This window comes from Amborella trichopoda, chromosome 1, assembly GCF_054954075.1.
Source record: "Amborella trichopoda isolate Santa Cruz 75 chromosome 1, AtrichopodaSantaCruz75HAP2 v2.0, whole genome shotgun sequence".
NCBI lineage: Eukaryota > Viridiplantae > Streptophyta > Magnoliopsida > Amborellales > Amborellaceae > Amborella > Amborella trichopoda.
In genome coordinates this window covers 14,396,855-14,417,826 of record NC_142336.1, presented here as the reverse complement: position 1 = coordinate 14,417,826, position 20,972 = coordinate 14,396,855, and the positions used below count along the sequence as shown (strand labels likewise).

Here is a 20,972-nt window from a genome sequence, read left to right as displayed (position 1 = left end):
ATTTGTTGGTTATGGATGTATATCCTTTCCAACAGGTCTTGGGCCCTTGTATATCTCTTTTTCATGGCTACTTAAGGGCAAATGAAGTTAGAGACCAGAGATAAAAAAAATGCTATGACCTCTAGATAGAAACCTTAGACACGGCTTTAGAAGAGAATTGAAACCTTAGAGGATAGACTTGCTTCAGAAACCCTAGCCTCCTGAGACCCAAACCCTAAGCCTAGAAAACCTAGACCTATGGCACAACAACCCTAGATCTAAACTATCTTTAGGGCACAACAATCCTTCTATACTAGAGATATGCTGGTCAACATCCAAATCAGAGAGGCAAAGAGGACACTGATGCTGATACGGGCAAGCCCTTGAAGGCTCAGGAGTCCCGGGCCATCCGGCCCGATTTGGTATTGTTTTATTCACCTTTATTTCTTCTTCTTTTACTGTTTTTATCGTATTTTGATTATTTTGATCTGTTTATTGCTTTTGAAATCGTGTTTTGATGCTCTGGATCATGCTGGTTGTACCACAGATCTGAGAGCAGGTCTGCTTGTTTTCGGGCAGATCTGAATTCGATTTGTCTCATTTTCGATACTACTACATTTTATCAGTTTAAGGTGTCCAGATCCGAGAGATCTTCATCGGAGGATCTATCAGATTTTCATCGTAAACAATAAGATACTAAGAAATTCTTGTACAAATCACAACTTGAAACTCATCCCTGATTGGTTAAATACAGGCACCATCAAACAGAATAAATAGATATACATAAAGATTTAGGAAGAAGAAGCCATAAACTGGAGTTCAAAGCATGAGAAGCAATAATAACAAAAAGGACGAAATTACCACACATACCAATTGAGTCCACAATTAGCACACAACCACAATTAGCACACAACTCAATTTGTTACTTATTACAAAGTAAAACCAAGTAGCATGTAAGGAAGTAAACAATAAAAAAAAGAGTCCACCGGACGGATTACAAGTGCTTAAAAGTGCAAAAGTATAATGGTTAGTGGGGATGATTCTATTATGTATAAAATAATAAATTAGAAAAGAATAAGCTATAAACAAATTAGCAACCAGTCACATCCTTGCGATGTCCATGATAAGATTCAAGCTCCTTCATAGTATCATAAAACTGAAAATATGACAAAGGTTTAAATGGTGAGCAGGGTCTAGATAATAACACTGAGGAATCAGTTAATGGACTATTATACACTGTTAAGGAAAAAGAATTTCTGACAAACAATTATGCATGCATCAACAAGCCTTTAAAAAATCATGCATGGATTACGCGTCAACGAACATCTATGTGTGCTTGTATAACTATATGTAGAATCAATGCAATAGTATTTGGTGAACTCAAACAAAGCATATCAATTTGCACTATGAGCCTTCATGCAGAAATTCTCAAAAGATGAAAATAATAAATAAAAAAATGCATCCCAAAGATCTGCTGATGTAACAAAAAGCAAGAGATCCTTCCAGCAGGTATATTTAAAAAAACTCTCTTTAAAGCAAAAGAATATCATCACCAAATGAAAGAAAATGTATATATGATCAAAATGCCCCTCTTGGTCATCCAGACAACCATGATTTGCTAACCTGCCACCACATCATTAGCTGGGCCATATGCAGAGATAACTATCCAGCAATCAACCACGAAATATCCTTCATACCATAAAATAATAGTGCTAAACATAATGGGAATATGGGAGACCAATCATGTCCCATTAAATGACATTGATAGCATTCCCTGTATAAAAAGCAATCCTAAGAGGCCTCATACAAAAATGCATGACTGCATGGTCTCCAACGCCCCAGTCTTTGAGAAAGTAGTGACCCCAAAGTTGATCATTAGCACTATAATTATTAGGCCACTTTCATCCATGAACGCTCCAAGTTCCCAACCTTACTTCCTTAACTAAAAGAAACATGATTTGTAGAAAACATGCTGAGCACCAATCTCAACAAAGAAGACATATTACTACATCTGTTTTGAACTTAGTACAGTAATATTGAGATGGAAAACGCAAACTATAATATGAGATCATGAAGCAATGGTTTCATCAAGAACAAGAAGATAAGCTCATAGCTAAAAGAACACATTAATTCAAAGTAGGCCATAGATAGTCATCGAAATTGCCAGATCTCGGGCAACCACCAGATTATTTACTACAGCCATATTCAAGATGCAACATTAGGAAACATGAGTAACCTAGAAAGGTAAAATAATGAACTTACGGAGGCCTGTGTCACGACCCCGCCCCCTGACCCTTGTCGGAGGGCAACAGAGTGTGGGATCAAGACCGGAGGTCACGAACGTCACTCAGATGGGAGTGGCTCAAAAGATGAAAACGTGGAATCTAGAGCAAACCACAAAATAAAGCTAGAATAAAACCATTCATCAAACAAAGAACAATTCAAAAGTACAGCCAACTCCTCCATTCAAAAGTACAGCCAACTCCTCCATATCAGTGTTATAAAATCTTTACAACTCCTTCAAGGCACTACTAGCCCAAAAACAAAATACACAAAAATGAAGTACGCCACACACTACTAAGACATCCAAAACATACAATGAAAGTCTTCAAAGGATGGCTTTCCTCCTCTCGACTTCTAGCTTCAAATCCCCAATGGTCACCCACCTTAAGCACGAGTGTCAACACTCTTTACTCTACAGTTATGAAAATAGGATGGAATGAGCTAACAGCCAAGTAAGTAGATCTACACCATTGCATTGCGACTAGCATGATAGTGATAACAAAATATGCCACACACGCATACATACATATGCACATGTATTAAATAAAGTCCCTGAACATGCTCCTCACACTCTAACAGAAATGTGAGAAAGGCAGTTCAATATATATAATACATAAGTCACAATCACCTTTCTCACAGTAGAGTACTAAAGACAGTAGATCACAATTTCAATTAAAAGCTCATGCAGAAAGCATAAATAAGTCAAGCAAATAGATCTATCTACTCCTGAAGTAGAAACCACATCAGTCAGGCTAAGCCAATCCTGAACTTGGGACTTCTGCCCCCACATAAGAGGGTGGACCATGACAGTGGAAGACCCACTCTATAAGGCCCTCTCACACACACACACATCCCCAGCGCGCTTTGGGGTTTTCAATAGGCAGAGGCCTTGCAAGACACTACACTCTCCTTGCGCCTTTTTGATGATAGGGCATTACACTACCATTAGGTGATCCAATGTGTAGTGCCCACATAGATCTGGGGGGCACAACCCTCCCAACTACTCACATCCTGAGTCTCGTCCTATCATGGGGAATCAGGAAAAATCGCAGCTGTCTGCACTATCCTTCACATAGTAGGTGCCCTTTCACATATAATATAGCATCATGATACCATCATTCACACAATAGGTATCCATTCACATATAGCATAAGCATTATGATACCATTATTCACACAGTAGGTGTCTATTCACACATAGCATAAGCATCATGATACCATCATTCACACTGTAGGTATCCATTCACATATAGCATAAACATTATGATACCATCATGCACACAGTAGGTATCCATTCACATATAGAATAAGCAGCATGACATCATCATTCACACAGTAAGTATCCATTCACATATAGCATATACATTATGATATCATCATTCACACAGTAGACATCTATTAACATATAACATAAGCATTATGATACCATCATTCACATAGTAGGTATCCAGTTACATATAGCATAAGCATCATTAAGATCATGCAATTCATAATGCAATAGGGCAATCATCATAATCATGCTTTCATGTCATTGCAAAGCATAACTTCATTATCATGCATGCGTACGTGCGCTCACAATTGGGTTCCTAACTTTTGGACCATTTAGAGTTTGAAGATGATTCCAAAATCAATTTCATACCAAACACGCCTATCTCTCACTTGGGAGTGGTTTAAAAACAACAGGATTCTATTTGGCCTCTTAAAGGTTTGAGGAAATGAGGGTTAACTATCTGCCCCCTGCTGTGTACGGTGGATAGCAACGTACCCTGCTTCAAACCATTATAACATTCAAACCGTAAAGCAACTTGTGATGATTTCAAAATCAAAGTTTAATCCAAAACGTATATATTTCTAACAAGCTAAACTTGAAAGCATTTGGATTCCATTTGGTGGTTTGAAAATTCGTGGTAAACATGACGATAGTTCTGATTTTTATCACTACTGCCCATAATGGCATACCTTCATAAAACAAAGTATAACTTTCGATCTAGAAGCTTTTCAAAATAGTTTCTACATTCAAATTTTAGGTCATTAAAATATCTTTCAAATGGCTTTCGCTTTGCCAAAAATGAACTTTGTTTGGTTAGCTGAAATCAGTGGCCACAGTGGCATTAATGAAAAATCCACGAAAACAGTCAATAATGATATACCTTCCCATTTTGAAATATAACTTCACTTTTGTGAAGAATTTTAGCAATAGATAAAAGCAAACATTTGACTAGACTCATATATCTTTCCAATGGGGGTAGTTTGAGGTCAATCGGACCCCATTTGACTGTTCAAAGGCCTCTTATAAGAACATGTAAACTTCTGGAATTTCACAGTGGCATATAACATGCTCAAGCTTACATTCCATGATCTTCATTTCATGGTGAGGCACATGATAACAGCCATTCTCTCACAATGTGAACACACACATAATCATGCATAACATGCATTTCTTACATAATCTAATAATCATGCATTCATTCTTGACATTCACCATTATCATAGAACAAGAGCCCCAATTTCTAAATAAAAGGGCGTAAGGATTTTCTTACATCACATACACTTTCATTCTCTTCATGTATCCTTATGACTATCATGCAATGGTGATGGATCCATTTACCTAAACAACAATTGTGTCTTCTTCACTCCTCTCTTCACAGCTTTCACTCACCCAACAGTGGCTGACCACCAACAGTCACTTCTTCCCACCTTGTGTAGAGAGAGAAATGAAGTAAGAATGAGTGGCACGGGTGAGGAAGGGGGGGCTTAAGTACTCTTGGGTTGAGGTGTTTGGCCAAGTGTCGCCAAAAGACTGTGAGATCTGGACATGTGGCACTCAATCAGCATGCATATAACAAGTGGCATACACAACTCATGCAAGTCAGAGACACAGCCGGCCTGCACACAAATCCACCTTGCGCTGGCTCTTCCAATTGACGCTGATCTCTTCTCCAACTCACCCGACGCTGGCCTCTTCTCCAATTCAACCGGCGCTGGCCTCTTCTCCAATTCAACCGGCGCTGGCCTCTTCTCCAACTCAATTGGCGCTGGCCTCTTCCAACCGGTGTTGGTCTCTTCTCCAACTCACCTGGCACTGGTTCTCTTCTCCAACTCAACGAGCGTTGGCCTCTTCCAACCGGTGCTGGTCTCTTCTCCAACTCACTCGGCGTTGGTCTCTTCACCCGGCGTTGGCTCTTCACTCGGCGCTGGTCCCTTCACCCTGCGCTGACACTTCCAACCGACGTTGGCCTCATCCTTAGCCTCCCTATCCCGCCAAGCCTTCTATCTAGCTGGGAAAAGTTTGGATCGTTACAGCCTGCTTAGAAGATGATGACTTTAATGATCCGATCTTTTGAAGAAGTGAGCACCCAATTACAATTTTGATTCCATTTGACAAAAAGCACCCAATTCTTGTGACCATGTCTGCACATTTATAAATGCCAAGTTGTATTTATTTTATTTAAATAGAAGTAAATCATTAAATTTTCATGGAAGTAAATATGCTCTTTCAGTGAAAATGTGTTCCAACCCACAACGAACAAAGTTCTTTCCCTAATTTTGTATCTCAAAGTTTCACAAGCTTTCCTTGCCACCTATAACCGTTCTGGTACATAAAACATCATAATAGCACTGCTTAGCAATGAAGCAAAGTGCAGGATATATAACACAATTGTTACATCCGAACTTGAAACGAGCAAAGATTTTGTAGGTTACCAATCAACACTCTTTACATCCCATAGGTGACCTGTCTGAGTTTAAACACAAAAGAGACTCTCAAGTTATCCCTTGTTTGTAGTAATTGCATGTATCATCCCTTTAACGTGATAAAACTACTAAAATGTCCAAGGCCTGCATCTTCCAATTCAAAGCAATAGGTCTAGTTATCAAACAACTTCTTAGCAGGGATGTAATCATATTTCTAGATTAGGCTTCAGAAGAATATTTGGAACAAGGAGAAAGTGTATGATGGCTTGAGGATTACGAAGAAAATAAGGAAAGACAAACAGAAAGAAGGATGTATCAATGAAATAAAAAATACTGCGACATCAAAAATAAGAAATAATTATGGAAGACATAAAAATCACACTTTAGTGCATGCACAATAAATCTAATATGAAGTACCATCGAGAAAAGATCTATTAGTGATCGTACATTCACCAAGGAAAGAACATTAGCTCAACAGGAGTTTCAACAGATAAATAATCTTATATAACCAAGCAATGGTTTAAAAAAGGGATCAGTGACCCGGATCGGGCACCAAAAAACCGATCCTGATCGGCGAATCGGCGATCCGGATCGGGAATCGGGTGAATCGTCAGAATAAAGCTTCAAAAAAATCCGAAAAAATTATTAAAATTCATTATAAATATTGTTTTTTAGGAATTCAATAAGAAATGAGGGTACTCCATTAAGAATTTTCATGTTTTTGAATGAATATGCGAATATTGATATATTCTTTCCCTGCATGAACAGCCATTCAGCATTTAATTTACATCACACAAAAGGATAAACATAGAATTATCATGGAATAAGTATATCAACATATATGGACTACAATAAAGCATAAAATTAGTAACATACGATCTAAAAATAAAATGATAGACGACGTTGTTGTTATTCTTGGTCACGCTGGTGCCATTGATTGAATTCGTTTGACAATTCATTGATTCGATCTAAAAACGAATCATCGATATTAGCAGGCGTCTGACTATTCCCAAATCCCTGAGTGTTAGTGTTTTGTTGTGTTCCCAATCCAAAATCCCAGAAGCTTGTCCATCCTTCATGCTCACCTGCACTGTCGTGCTCATCCCTACACTGTTGCTGTTGGGACTCGATATGTGAATAATATGGCTGGGATAGGGTGGCCTCAGAATCATCATCTCTCTCATTTTCTCTTAGACCCCCTTCCCACTCTCCCTCATTAGGTACAATAGCATCGACATCTCCGACGAATTGTGGATACGTTGGCTGGCTGCTTCCTCTTTCATGCTGCTCATCACTTTCTTCAAGATCTTCATCACCGATAACCTCAAGGAACACTCCTTGTGCAACACTGGCTCTTCCTCTTCTACTACCCATTGGTCTGGTGTGTCTGTGACAAATATTGTGTCTAAGTCTATCGGCCCATAGTCTTCAAGCTTCCTTCTTATTTGTCGCTCTCTGAGGTTTAAATTATAATGAACGTAGACTAGTTTATGAAGCTTCTCAGAAGCGAGTCGATTCCTCCTAGTAGTGTGCAACCATTGGAACGTACTCCAGTTGCGCTCACAGCCAGTAGCAGAACATGTTTGAGAGAGCACCTTGATTGCTATCCTCTTTAGGTGAGGTGCATCAGTACCATATATCTCCCACCATTCAGCTGGATTAAAATGCAAAAAGCATTGTAAGGGCAAGAACAATTCATAAGATTAAATATATGAATGAACAAAATATTAGTGAGGGGATAACCTAGATCCATCATAGTTCGAGAATTTCTGGCAAGTTTAGTTCCGAAGGATCCTATAGCATCCCTATACATAGCAAGCTAAAACAAATATATTACGTTTTAGTGTATTATTCCTCACAAATATAACAACTCAATGAAGTTCTTACCCAAACATTAAATAATACCTCTTGTATTGCTGCTACTTGGTTTCGATGGCTTCTCTCCAACCTTGCAATAATGTATCTGACCATTTCCATAATCTTGTGGGGTTGTTCAGGTGTCAAATAGAAAAATTTTGGGTTGAAGTAGTAGCCTAACAAATATATAGGTAGAAAAATGTAATTTACAATTTCATAAAAAAATGATTTAAACTGAAATATTGTAATGATATAAATATATATTTACCAGCATAATGAATTAGACGTCCAAATTTGGTGTTCCACCGCCTTTCTATAATCTCGATCACTTTGCTAGCAAAATTACGCTTCTCCCCAATAGTTGATTTCGCCCTCTCAATACCTTCATAAAGGATACCCATGGTAGCTTTCTTGTCAGCATCTACCATTCTTAACACCTGACCAAAGGGGCAGTAACCTCTACAACACTGGAACATCGAGAGCAGAACCGCCTATTTGAGACTAAGTTGTCTACTTTTATACCGGTACTGGACTTCGAGAGGCGGTCATTTAACAACTTTTCACAGGTAAACAATCTCTTTAATGCACCTTCAGATTCTCGAATGGAGTCCACAGCTAAGTAATCGGTCGCAAAGCGGGTTATGGCAGGCCTGATTATCTCTTTTTTCTTAGAGTGTTCTCTAAACAGAAATAAAAGTTTAGAGTGGTTGTATATAAATCTCGATATCAACCTTGCTTCCTCTAGAGTCTCCTTCACAATTTTGATCTCACCGATCTCCTCTAACATAAGATCGATGCTGTGTGCAGCACACGAGGTCCATACTAGATGCTTCCTCTTATTCATCAACTTGCTGCCCGCAGAAACACATGCACGCTTATTGTCCGTAATAAACTGGACTACATGCTTATCTCACACCTCCTCCACTATCTGATCATATAGTCGTACGTAGAAGTTTGCATCCTTCTTCGTCCGTGATACGTCTTTGGGGAATAGGCCAAGAAGTTTAAAAACTCCTTTTTGCTAACTTTATTCAACCAACCATCACTCATGAGAGTAATGCTTGTCCTTGGCCAACTATATTTATATTCTTCAATCTGCTTTTTAACTTCTTCCACCTCTTCATCTAATATTGGCCCACTGAGCTCATATGCCGTCGGGGGTTTTAACCCGGGCCCTACTCTCTGGATTGCACTGACCATAGGTAGAAAATATGGGCTATTGGCTGCATCAAAGGGAATCCCTTTATCGTATAACCATTTACCAATATATCTCCCTAACATGTTTCTTGTACCTTTAACCATGCCTTTTAGGGTCATCTGTTGTGAATTAGGCTTTGAGAGAAATGGGTCTTTACGACTATGACCTGTAATACTGGCACTCCTAGGTAACCTAGAAACAATTTCTTCAACAACTGATTCTCCTTGATACATATTGCCACCAACCCCTCCATACATATTTGAGCTGAGCTCACCAAACATGCTCGAGCTGGGCCCGTCATGCATATCTGAGTTAGGCCCACCATGCATATCTGAGCTAAGCCCACCATGCATGTCTGAGCTAGACTCACCAGGCATTCTAAACCCACGTTCCCTCTGATATTGTTCATGTAAACTCAATCTTGTGGCCATGTCCTGCTCATTATTATATTGCTCTTTTAGGTCATTATTGTATTGCTCTTCTGTATCATTCCTGCTTGATGGTGTATATAAACTAGCTATCTCCTCATTCATCCTATGTTTGGCAATTTTTTTACCTTTGTTAGCATTAAGAATTGTCGCCATCTGTTTTTTTACATTACTAGGGACACTAGTGCATGCAGAAACTTCTCCCTTAACCCCTGCCAAGTGTTGTTTGAACCTATGTACCCTACTACTTATCACTCTTTGACAGTAATTACAAATAATTTTGTCTTTCTTGTTGGGATCAAGTCTAACCCCATGTTGCCATGCAGGGTCTTCTGCAGATCTTGACATGATTCAACTGTTTTAAGATGTAAAAAGCATAAAATTAACCTGACAGTTCAAAAAGAAAAATAATCACCATGTGTAGTGATAATATGTTACGGTAGTTCATGTAGTCATATTTGTTGTTATTTGTTATTGCAAAATACATTTATTGACAATAATATTTTCGTACATATCAATTACAAACATTCAGGATAATATAATACAAAATGCAAGCTCCAAATATGGCTACAACTCAATTATCAAGAACATACATTTTTTGCATTAAAAAATTAATAATAAAAACAATTCTTCACAGAGCCAGCTAACATCAGTCAGTCCAACTAAAAAATCCATGAACAACAGATAAAAAAAACACAGTTTTGCATTAAAAATATAATAACATGCATTTTTTTGCATAAATAATCTATCAACATACAATTTTTTCAACAAAAACTTTAACAATAAAAATTTAAAATATGGTTTAATACCTCATGACAATTAAAACCTTGTCACGATTTTCACATCTTTTCGGAAAATTATCATTTTTCAAAAAATTCGATCATGGAAAAAAAAAAAAAAAAAAAGTACAGCATACTCGAACAATAAAAATTAAAAATTAGGTTTAATACATCATAGATAATCAAAACCTTATCACGATTTTCACATCTTTTCGGAAAATCAAAAAATTCGATCATGGATAAAAAGAAATTAAAAAAAAAAGTACAACAAATTTTCAAAAAATTCGATCATGGATTACAAAAAAAAATTTGATCATGGATTAAAAAAAAAAATTAACAAATTTTCAAAAAGTTCGATCATGGATTAAAAAAAAAAAAATCACAAATTTTCAAAAAATTCGATCATGGATTACAAAAAAAAATTCGATCATAGATTAAAAACAAAAATCACAAATTTTCAAAAAATTCAATCATGGATTACAAAAAATTCGATCATGGATTACAAAAAATTCGATCATGGATTACATAAAATTCGATCATGGATTACATAAAATTCGATCATGGATTACATAAAATTCGATCATGGATTGCAAAAAAAAAAAAAACATAAAAAAACAAAAAATTCGATCGTGGATTAAAAAAACAGAAAAAAACAATTAGATCATGGATTACAAAAAATTCAATCAAGGATTACAAAAAACTCTATCATGGGTTACAAAAAAAACAAAAAACAAAAAATTCGATCATGGATTACAAAAAAAAAAAAAAACATTTCGATCATGGATTACAAAAAAAAAAACAAACATTTTGATCATGGATTACAAAACATTCAATCATGGATTACAAAAAATTCTATCATGGGTTACAAAGATAAATAAAAAATAAAAAAATTCGCTCATGGATTACAAGAAAAAAAAACAAACATTTCGATCATGGATTACAAAAAATTCGATCATGGATTACAAAAAATTCTATCATGGGTTACAAAAAAAAAAAAAAGAATAAAAAATCACGACCATGGATTAAAAAAAACAAAAAAAACAATTCGATCATGGATTACAAAAAAATCGATCAAGTATTACAAAACATTCGATCATGGATTACAACAAAAAAAAAAAAATTATGTTCTTCAAAGAGTCATTTTACATAAGCCATTTTAACTCAAAAATCCACTTCTAAGTGAATAAATTACATCCAATTGATTATATTTTCTGATAAACAACAATATAAGGAATCAAAACCCTAAATTTTTAACACATTATTTCTAATATATCATGAAAAAAAAATCAAAAGGTGAAAAAAAAAAAAAAAAACAGCGGAATTTTGGTTCCGTAGACATCTCTGTGTTCATCTCAAATTTCATACTGTAATTAACCAAATTACATAAAATTGAAAATTTTAAATCATAATAGACACAATAAAGATTAAAAACCCTAATTATTGAACTCATTATCTTTAAAATATGTCGTGAAATAAATCATATGGCGGAAAAAAAAAAAAACCCAAACTTCTTACCTGATTTTGTGAACCGAAGCCTTCAATTTCCAAAAAACTCTGTTTTTCTCAACGATTATCACAAATTAGTAACAAAAGGTTTTGATGCACAACTTTACGATCAAAATGCCTGCAAATTTTGAAAGATTCATGCCGTATTTGGCATGAAACACAAGGAAAGGTGGAAACCCTAAAAATGCAAGTTTCGTGATCCAAAAACACTAAATTTTTCAACTATTTAATCCGTGTAAAAGCTGAATAAAGCTGTTTACAGCCTACAAATTAGATCACATGCCAAAAAAAACAAGAAAAATGATCACAAATGACAAATTTCGAAGAATCCCGTGAAGAACACTGTGCAACCCGTGTTCTTCACGGACTCGCCTATTCTGTACAGTGAATCGGAGAGTCACTGTACAAAATCGTCCGGTTCTCTCTAGAGCCGTCTCGTTTTTTTAACCGATTCGATCCCCCCATGGTGATTCTCGAGTCGAATCGGACGAGTGCAGTTCGACTCGGCGTTTTTTTAAACCAAGCAATGAGCTATAAGAAAGCTAAACAACAGGAATATCAATGGAATAAATGATATAAACAGGATAAATAATCTAAATAGCAACTCTAAAGCAATCAAGATGTAGTTTTGAATCGGAGGAGAGATGTTCTCCAAACCCCATCACATGCATCTTCTAGTGTGGCCAAAAGAGAGTTCCAATAGATAAATAATTGTATATAACTAAGTAATGAGCCATAAAAAGAACTAACATCCAAATGTGAAGTAACCATATGCTAATAGATTCTCACGGAGGAGTATGGGTAGAGATTAATACATAGTTGGGGGCTTTTGGGTATTTCACAAGGATAAAGGCTTGAGTCCGTAAGGTGAAGCCCCAAGGAGAAAACGAATGATGTGTAGATTTAAATAATGTATTAAAAGGGACCTACAGGCATCGGGGAAGGACCGGATCAGCCGTTCAGAAGGAAATGATGCGGCCAGTGAAGCATTTGTGCGCTCACAATATTGGGGTAGTTTTATGAGAATAAGGTATGCTTAAACTTGCAATCCGGACCAATATTCTCCATGAATGGATATAATTTTAGCTTCGATACATTACAAAGGCATATTAGTTAGCTGATCCCGCTCAATAAAAATGTGTCTTATTGAACTACATAGTCCAGGGGATCAAGTACCTCACGTGGTCTCAATTGTATTATTTGCCACAATCCCTTCATTATTTTATCTATTATCATATATAACGCCACTGTTAAGGGTTGGATATGAGAGACCTAATATGACAGAGCATATAGGATAGATACCCAACACAGAGAGGTAGAGTTCAGGTACACACACACACAAAAGAATCCCCAAATGGGATTATCCATAGCACATGATAACATGAATCTAATATTTACATGAAAATAATCAATTTGTCTAAACATTTTGTCAGGTTTAACAATGAGTGTGCAGAAGACCCTTTTTAGCTTTTCTTAGCTTTTCTTTGTTTTTTTGCTCCACTTTCTTCTATAGAGTACTTTGATTAGACTACCTTTTCCTGTAGATTTATCTTTGAAAGCTTCAGACTTCAGAGTTCTATGAGTTTATTTTCGTTCATCAAAGCCTGATCTATTTGTATATTGATGCTTATTATATCAGCTTCAACAATGAATATAATCTCATTAACAATGAAAGTTTTCTCTACCAAAAACCTATTGCATTAGTTCATATTATTTTTCAAATTTTACTATTAATTGCTTTGATTTGCGTATTTTTCCATAGTTCATTGATCTTGGTACATGCAATGCTTTGTGCGACGCTGTATTAGTATGTTAAAACACATAAAATACAGGCCCCTACCAACTTTTACAAATAATTAGCCGTTTTCAAATGCATCAGTGGGAATGGAAACCTAGACAAGTAGCTGAGGAGGCTCAAATGGTGTTACCACCACGACCTCAACCCCATTCCCAAAATTTAGTACGTTAAACACAGAAAATTACAGATTCTCCAAAGCCTAGTGTCTGCTCTTCTTGGCATCAAGCAAAGTTCCATACTTTAATAGTACCATCATCAGAGCAAGAGAAAAATTTCAAGTCCATCCATGAGAAACTGTGTAAAAGAATAAGTCCATATATTGCCCATGAAAGATTAATAAATACCTGCCTACTTGCAACTAACAGTTAATCGATCAAAAGTTAACATTCTGTTCTCTTTTTTTTGAGAGAGAGAGAGTCACTAACACGTACCTCAAATCACGAACAGACTCTTTGTGTGCAGATTTATTAGCCTTCACATTATTCATGTCAGATAACTTAGAAGTAAAAACTATACAGAGACAGCGCATCTCTTCAGAAAACAATGAACAAAGGAGAGAGAGAGATCATCCATCAATAACCAGTATGCATTAATACACAGAAACAGGGTAGAAAGAGGGGACCCATCAAAACAAAAAATAATAATGAACAGAGAGAGAGAGAGAGATCACCCATCAACTACACAGAACCAGAGTATAAACAGGGGACCCATTGAAACAAAAACAAAAAACGAACACAGAGAGAGAGAGAGAGAGAGAAAGAGAGAGAGAGAGAGAGAGAGAGAGAGAGAGAGAGGGAGAGTAGCCACAAGAGCTAGGAGCTGAGGCAAAAACTGGACTGCAGTCATGCCAGGTATATCGACTAGGAGCCCCATGGATGATGGCCAGGAGTTCGGGACTCAGGTAGGAGGAGTTGCACCAGTGGTAATGCTAAGGGTTCCAAACCATGTTACCATTCAATTACGAGAAGATAAACCAACTGATATTTTGTCATAAGGAACAAAAGCAAAAATGCCTAAATGCTTAACAAAAGTAATTAAAATCACAATATCTCAACATTTCATCCATTGTCATAAGCGAAAAAAGCAATAGGTATTGAACATGATTACAAAATATATACACCATGAGGTAAATACTGCATAAGATTGAAAAATTGGTGGTAAATTGTGATAGTTTACCCCCAGACAATATATATTGATGAATTGACTCGACCCAACTCTGATGGCAACATTGTCTTATGCTAAAGTAAGAGCCACAACCCGGATGCAGTCTAAGACTGCCACCAGCTCATTCATGACTCTTGGTCATCTCCTAAACTGAATCTCGATGGAGTCCAGTCCAAAAGTTCATAATTTAAACTTGATTCAATGTTTCAAGATCTATGAGATGTTTCTCTGAACAAGGAATGTAGAAATTCTGGCTTCTAACTAGATTCTCACAGCATATATGTCGCTCATCGACCATCTTTTGGAGGTACCTCACACGCTTCTCAATTTGTAACTGCAGTTTCCTTTGTGAATCGTTTCCTATAGACATCCAATTGGAAACATCTGTGTGTGTGTGTGTGTTTTTCTTTGATGGGTGGGAAGAGAAGTTCTCTGAAATCTAAATTCTAAATATTTTGGCAGTAAGAGCAGGTGGTCCTTGTGTTGATGAGACCAGCACCAACGTGGTAGTCTAGATTTCATAATTTCATATAAAAACAGAAGAATGATAGGGGGAGAAATTTAGTACAAAGAGAGTTGAAGGCCGGGACAAAATCGAAAGCAAATTTAATGGGGCTCCGACACAAACAGACAAGGTGCCATGTCACCGTTCCTCTAGCAGATTGCCATATAAATGCACAAAACAGTAAGAGAAGTTAGCATGTCAATATGATAACCCATTCAAAGTTTTAAAGGTCAAATTCAAATCATATATGACCATTTCCAGAATAGTGGCAATCTAGGACATGGTTTCCACCAAGTGCTTAATAAACATCAGCTATGACCATTCAAATTCACATCCCAGCATCATCCCAAGTTGGAAACACCACAGTGGAGGTTAAATTCAGTTAAGCATCCATATTTAGTGACACTCCGATGTTGTTTTCCACATTCAAGAAGCCTATAAAGGATACCTATATCACACACACACAAACTCACCCATTAAAGCAAGTAAACACAAGAAGCCACGACAATGTCAAAAATCACCTAAGAAACAGGGTCATATATGCGTAATTCTAGAGCGGGAGAGAGAGAGAGAGAGTGAGAGAGATCAATCAGGATAGAAAAATGCACCTAAAACCAAGAGAGGGGAGGGCTTCACTCTACTGTCTGAGTTGAACTGCCATGGAAGAAAGCAAGGGCTGGGACAGCTTGAGAGAGCGCTGCCACGACTCGACCTATGAATACTAGCTCTTGCACCACCCAATCGATTTTCTTCAATGGAGCTCTCTTTCTCTCTCTCTCTCTCTCTCTCTCGCACCACCCTGCTGATTTTTTCAATGCAGCTCTTGTATAGCTTGAAACATATAAATAAAGCATCAGTCTAAAAGAAAGATTGTCCCACAAATTTTGCCAGCCTGTAGATTTCTTAAGAGGATGAAGTAAGCAACAAAAGGTTAATTTCAATTTTCTCACCACAAATATATGGCATGGGTACCACTGGATGCAAATTATATGAACCACATCACACTGCAAAAGGCACAGACATAATGCCCAAAACAGAAAACAGGTCATGCAATTATCAAACAAGGATAAAGTATAATTTGCTTACAAACCTTGGTCCATTTTTGCTGAATACAATCACGTAAGAAACAAACAACAAAGCTCTAGACAATTTTCCTTGTCTACAATTCCAATTATACTTAATTTCATAACATTGTATTTCAGTAGATTGCAAAATGTAGAGACAAACCATATTAATTGATAGAGAGCTTTTTAAAATCAGTAATGCTATGCATTTAGCCTTGCTCAGAGTGGGCTGTTCACATTCATGAGTTCAATAAAAATAGGGGGAAAGTTAAAAAAAAAAAAAACACTTAAGCCAGCAGGTTCATCAATAATTCAAGAACTACACAGCAGTCACATTCATGAGCTCTTTTTTGTTTTGGATAATGTTGACTTTTATAGAGTATAAAGGGGAATATAGAGAAAGGAGAGGTACTTTTCCACAGGCTGAAAGCTAACAGGGGTGAGAGAGTAGAATCCAAAAAACATATCTTTTTAGTAGTTATAGTGACAGAAACAAAGCAACCATCAAAAAGATGTCGATCCCAAAAATCAAACATGAACTAAAGCTGCTCCATGTTTAGCTAGAGAGTCTGCTGCCTATTTTACTTCCCTCCAAATATGCCGCCATGAGGCGTGCAAATCCCTGCAAATATAGTGAACCTCATCAAAAATGTGTGTCAAGTTCCAAGGAGGAGGAGAAAATTTAGAGGTCGAAGCAATAAGGCGCTCCGAGAGGTACGGAAGCAAAGTTTGAGGCCTTCAAGAAGGCCACTTGCACTGATGAAACCTTTCGAACTTCTTGGTGAAAAGAGAGGTTTTTTTTCTCTGTTTTTGTGCATGTGTGAGTATGTTATGCAGAGAGAGAGAGAGAAAGAGAAACAAGGAAAATGGAGAGAGAGAGATCACCCCATCAACAACCAGCATTCATTAGTACACATAGAACTCGAGTAGAAACAAGGGACTCATCAAATAAAGAATAAAAAATAATGGAAAACACACAAAGATGCAATCTAATGGAGAGAGAGGGGCAATCAAAACTACTGCATCAGATAACTTAAAGTAAAAACTATACAAAGACATAGCATCTCTTCCAAAAAAAAGGAACAAAGGAGAGAGAGAGGGATAGAGACCCATCAAAACAAAATACAATAACGAACAGAGAGAGAGAGAGAATAGCCATAAGAGCTAGAAGCAAGAGCAAAAACTGGACTGCAATCCATGCCAAGTGTATCAACTAGAAACTCAAGGCCAAGAGTTCGGGACTCAGGTAGGAGCAGTAGCACCAGTCGCGCCTCCACATTCACATCATGCCAAGGGTTCCAAACCATGTTACCATTAAATTAAGAGAAGGTAAAGCAACTGATATTTTCAACTATTGTCATAACACACAAAAGCAAAAACGCTTAAATGCTTAACAAAAGTTATTAAAATCTCAAGATCTCGACATTTCAATCATTGACACAAACTGAACCCATCAAAAGTATGAATTTTAAATAAAGCAAGTAAACACATGAAGCCACAACAATGTAAAAAATCACCCAAGAAACAGGGTCATGTATGCATTATCCTAGAGCGAGCGAGCGAGAGAGAGAGAGAGAGAGAGAGAGAGAGAGAGAGAGAGAGAGAGAGAGATCAGTATAGAAAATTGCACCTGAAACCAACAGAGGGGAGGGCTTCACTCTACTGTCTAAGTAGGAATAGCCATGGAAGAAAGCAAGGGCTGGGGCAGCTTGAGAGAGCGCCATCGCCATGACTCGACCTATGTACACTAGCTCTTGCACCACTCAACTGATTGTCTTCAATGGAGCTCTCTCTCTCTCTCTCTCTCTCTCTCTCTCTCTCTCTCTCTCTCTCTCTAAAACTCTAATTCTTGCACCACCCTGCTGATTTTTCCAATGGAGTTCTTGCATAGCTTGAAACTCTCTCTCTCTCTAAAACTCTAACTCTTGCACCACCCTGCTGATTTTTTCAATGGAGCTGCTGCATAGCTTGAAACATATAAATAAAGCATCACTCTAAAACAAAGATAGTCCCACAAATTTTGCTAGCCTCTAGATTTCAAAATAGGATGAAGTAAGCAACAAAAGCTTAATTTCAATTTTCTCACCACAAATATATGGCATGGGCCCCACTTGATGCAAATTATATGAACCCCATCACACTGCTAAAGGTACAATTAGAATGCCCAAAACAGAAAACAAGTCATGCAATTATCAAACAAGGATAACGTATAATTTTCTTCCAAACCTTGGTCCAATTTTCCTGAATACAGTCATGTAAGAAACAAACAACAAAGCTCTAGACAATTTTCCTTGTCTACAATTCCAATTATACTCAATTTCAGAAAATTGTATTTCAGTAGATTGCAAAATGTAGAGACAAACCACATTAATTGAGAGAGAGCTTTTTAAAATCAGTAATGATATGCATTGAGCCTTGCTCCGTTCACATTCATGAGTTCAATAAAAATAGGGGGAAAAGTAAAAAAAAAAAAAAAAAAAACACTTAACCCAGCTGTTCATCAAGAATTCCAGAACTTCAAGACCAGCAGTCATTCATGAGCTCTTTTTTTTTTTTAGATAATGTTGATTTTTATATACTATAAAAGGGAGTACAGATAAAAGAAGAGAAGTGCTTTTCCACAGGCGAAAAGCTAGCAAAACCCTTATGAAAAGGGGGGTGAGAGAGAGTAGAATCCAAAAAAAATATCTTTTTAGTAGTTACAGTGACAAAAACAAAGCAACCATCAAAAAGGTGTCCATCCCAAAAATCAAGCGTGAACTAAAGCTGCTCCATCTTTAGCTAGAGTGTCCGCCGCCTATTTTCCTTCCCTCCAAATATGCCACCATGAGGTGCGCTTATCCCTGCAAATTAGTGAACCTCATCAAAAATGTGTGCAAAGTTCCAAGGAGGAGGAGAAAATTTAGAGGCCGAAGCAATAAGGGGCTCCGAGAGGTAAGGAAGACAAAGTTTGAGGCCCTCAAGAAGGCTAATTGCACTGATGAAACCATTCGAACTTCTTGGTGAAAAGAAATGGTTTTTTTCTCTTTTTCTGTGCATGTGTGTGTATGTTATGCAGAGAGAGAGAGAGAGAGAGAGAGAGAGTTTTCATACAAAGTGCTGACTACAAACTCTGTCCAAAGGAATGCATTGTTCATGGTTTAGAGTGCTATGCTTGTTTGCTTGGGTAACAAGAAAACCCATTAGGCTCTCTCGCTTGACTAGAATGTACTATTGGTGAGAAGAATGGCTGAGAGACATGCTTTTCAAGGTTTCATCCTTTAAGGTAACTGGAGTATTAATGACCGACTATGGTTTGATATCTTTCAAAATCATGAAATTAGCTTTTCTATCCCTTCTAAATCGTGCATGGATAATGTCCAGGAGTCTTTCTATTGGGAACCATTGATGCTTAGCTTTCAGTTATTGCATAAGAGTATCAAGTTTAGTGTCAGTGTATGACTTTAATTTTATTCTTCAATGGAGGTATGAAGTCCTGTACAGTGAGCATTGCAGTTTTACAGAGTTTGAGGGAGTTTATGAGCTTGGTTTCTTCTGTAAACATCATCCCAAGTGTAAACAATAGTGACCCTCACGAAGAAACAAGAGAATGTACATAGTTCTGAGATTTCTGCAGCATCTTGCACTGATGAAAACCTTTCAAACTTCTTAGTGATAAGAGAAGTATAGAAGTAGATATAGCCCAGGCCTTCGGGGAATAAATATTACTTTATTATTTTGTTGGCAATTTCATATATGTTTTTTATAAGCTGTCTGATTTTGTTGCCTTTCTGTTAGGTTATTCCTTTGAAATTGAAGAATGGGGATCCAATAACCGGTTAGGCTTTGTTTTATGAAACCGTTTGGATCCTTAATCTCATAAAGGAATTGCATTCAAAGTGTGAGCCACAACTATCTCATTAGATGCTTGTTTCCTGTGCCTCATCAGATGCTTGTTTCATGTGCTACTAACCATATTTTCTGTTAGAATCAATGTCACTCTTAGAACTAACCATATCTCATCAGAAGTAAGAACTATACAGCGACTCTGTCAAGAAACAAGTTAAATGGAGACAGAGAGATCACCCCATCAACAACCAGCATTCATTATTACACATAGAACTAGAGTAGAAACAAGGGACTCATCAAATAAAGAATAAAAAATAATGGAAAACACACAGAGATGCAATCTGATGGAGAGAGAGGGGCAATCAAAACTACTAAATCAGATAAAGTAAGAACTATACAAAGGCAGAGCATCTCTTCAAAAAACAAGGAACAAAGGAGAGGGAGAGAGAGAGATCACCCATCAACAACCAGTATGTATTAATTAATACACATAAAACCAGAGTAGAAACAGGGGACACATCAAAACAAAAAAAAATAACGAACAGAGAGAGAGAGAGAGAGTAGCCATAAGAGCTAGGAGCAGGGGCAAAAACTGGACCGCAATCCATGCCACGTGCATCAAGTAGGAACCCCAGGCCAAGAGTTCGGGACTCAGGTAGGAGCAGTTGCACCAGTCGCGCCTCCACATCCACATCATGCCATTAAATTAAGAGGAGGTAAACCAACTAATATTTTGAACCGATGTCATAACGGACAAAAGCAAAAAATGCTTAAATGCTTAACTATTGACACAAACTGAACCCATCAAAAGTATGAATTTTAAATAAAGCAAGTAAACACATGAAGCCACAACAATGTCAAAAATCACCCAAGAAACAGTGTCATGTATGC

At 37.1% G+C, this 20,972-nt stretch overlaps 1 pseudogene; it reads right to left on the bottom strand.

Moving 5' to 3' along the window:
- The window catches only part of LOC148783569 (uncharacterized), a 35,256-nt pseudogene extending 20,942 nt beyond the window's left edge, over positions 1 to 14,314 (bottom strand).
- Between the last annotated feature and the right edge of the window lie 6,658 nt (positions 14,315 to 20,972).